Source organism: Lolium rigidum, chromosome 3 (assembly GCF_022539505.1).
Source record: "Lolium rigidum isolate FL_2022 chromosome 3, APGP_CSIRO_Lrig_0.1, whole genome shotgun sequence".
Taxonomy (NCBI): Eukaryota; Viridiplantae; Streptophyta; class Magnoliopsida; order Poales; family Poaceae; genus Lolium; species Lolium rigidum.
Window position 1 is genome coordinate 43,492,811 of NC_061510.1, and position 2,858 is coordinate 43,495,668.

Genomic DNA, 2,858 nt, shown 5'->3' on the forward strand with positions numbered 1-2,858 from the left:
AGCCAGCCAAGAGGGCACAAGGCAACCAAGGCCGACATGAAGCCTGATACTTGGGCTCTTCATTTGGTTGGAACCTTAAAGGACTTGTATGCCAAAAAAAAAAGAGGTCAACCGACATCACAGGCGAGAGGAAGCGTCGAGACAGAGAAGATGCCATGAGGAACTACTATGATGAGGGGAAGCTTGAAATTCATGAGGTCAATGCAAAATCAAGAGCCAAGGAGGTGGAGCCCAAAAAAAAAAAACTGGAGTTCATTGCAACATCAAATGCCAAAGAAATTGAGCTTAAAGAAAAAGAAGTTGAGCTCAAAATTCTCTCTGAGGAGAACTTGAGAATGACGGCCGACTTAACCACCATGCCACCGGCTAGGAGATCTTAGTTTGAGAGAGGCAAAAGGAGAGCCTAGTTTATTTGAGCCCGCTCTGGCCAAATGGGTGGCTATGTTGGGTGGAGTGCGCAACCCAAACGCGCAGGCGGACTCCAGCCTCCCCTCCCACGTTTGGGAGGCCAACCAAACGTGAGTCCTATTTAGTCATCCGCATTGGAAACGGCCTAAGGGCATTTCTAGCGGTTCATTTTTAACAGGAGTTTTTCTATTTGTTTTGGTATGCACGAATAAAAAGTAAAAAACCTACATCCTAACGGAACGATCCAAAATAACTGATTTGTCCGCTGGACACGTTTCTAGACTAAATATTAGACAAGTTTATCCAGACGGACATGTTCGTGGAAATCTCCTCCTCAAATTTATACATGGCTCCTAAATCTGGCCGGGCATAAAAAACAGTACCCAAAGACCGAACCTGAAAAACCGGGACCGAAATGGAATAATAGGGTAATTGGGTCATCGGTTACCTTTTTGGTCCTGGACATCGTATGACCGAAATAAATACGGGTCATTCGGTTGTGGCGCGGAGTAGACCGAAGAGACTGGCCATTTTCACGAGCGAGTTGAAATAATATGTCGCCCATCTAGGCCCGACTCACCTGAGACCTGACCCTCTCCTCATTTCCTCCCCGTCTCCCACTCTCCCTGACCTAGTTGCCAACAGGAGGGTTAATCCTATACACCGAGTAGGTTGATGCCTAATAGGCACCGCACACCCTGGTCGGTATTGGGCCTGGCCCATTAATGTTTTTCCCTCCTTTTCCTTTTTTTCGTTTCTGTTTTTTCTTTCCTTTTTGTTTATTTTTCTGTTTTCTTTTTTGGTTCCTTTTCTTTTCTTTTCTGTTTATTTTTTTATTTTTGTTCAAATTTGAGAAAAAAATCAGATTCAAAAATAGTTCAAATTTTAAAATGTTCAAGTCTGAAAATATTCAAATTTAAAAAAAATCGAATTAGAAAAGTGCTCAGATTTGGAAAATATTAGTATTCAAAAAGTGTTCATATTAAAAAAAATCAAAACTCTAAAAAAAAGTTCAATCTTAAAAAATATTTAAGTTCAAAAATGTTCAAATTTTGAAAATATTAAGATTTCAGAAAAAAACCTTTGAAATTCTAGATTTTATGAGCTTTTAGAAATCGTAAAAAAAACAGAAAATATGAAAGAGCAAAAAATAAAATAAAAGAAAACGGGCGTGCGGCACCTGATCCGTGCCGACCAGGTTGACATACCACACCCCCAATTAACAGGAGCCACACGAGCCCGTCTAGGATTTCTTTATTTATCTTTCTCTTGTCTCATACGGAGTAAATAACTCTGGCTTCATGAACGTATGCAGAAGCTACGCTCTTGCCTGTCTACGGGTAGAATTCGTGATTTGCTACTGCTAGTTTGCTAATGTTGGTGTCTAATGCAGATATGAATTTATATTTGTACGCTGCTTTGATGTGCATGTTCTGTTACTGTTTCTGTTGAGAATGGAGAGTAAATTACAGAATAAGAGGATTTTTTATATCTTTTGCAGATGACATCAGAATCTGAGGAAGAGGCGCACCGATTTGTACTTGAGGATGAGCTGAACTGACGGGACATGTGGTGCTGCCATTTCTTGGCCTCTATTTGTGCTTTTTTTTAAGATAAAACCTCTATTTTGACCATTGTGTTATGTTGCCATTTTCTATATACTTTTTTTGCGAGACTCTATATACTTAACCTGCCATTTATTTTGTTTGTTCTATATAGTCATGACCGAAGACCGAACCAAAAAACTGAAGACCAAATACAGAAAAATCGAAAAAACCGAAGGTAATATGGTTTGTATTTCTGGATGACCGAAATTTTCAATAACCCAAAGGACCTAACCGAGTAAACCGAACCGAACAGACCGAACGCCCGGACATACTCATACGGGTATCCCTCTGCTCCCCTTGGCCATGTGTCCATGCGGTTAGAAAAAAAAAAAGACAACACCGCTAAGGCTGAAGTGAACACAAACAAATAAGTTGTAAAAAAAGGAAAACAAAATTATTCGGAGCCGCTCAAGATGTCCTGACATCTACAATGTGGAAATCACGCTTCGCATTTGAGCTCTAGCCTCTGGATGCGCGATGTGGCTGTTGTGGGCTTGTGGCGCTCTCTCGAGATCACTAGTTGGCCACGTCAACGTCTTTTGCTTTTGATTCACGTGATAGCTAGGAGTAGCTAAGCTTAGGACAGCTGTCCAACTAGATTTGGATAAAACTTTTGACATATGCATGCCATGTTATGGTTCTATTAATATGTCTTTCTCTCAAAATCTGATTTGAGTTTTTTCTTTCTCTCTCACATTTTCACTTTATAGCTGAAGAGGTTGCCTCCTGATGAAGAGGCTGCCTCCTTATCCGAACCTAATTTGGACCATCCGAACCAAGATAAAGCTGTGAGGCAACACCCTAGGGCTATGCATTGGGCATGCCCTTAGCTACTTGCCTTTA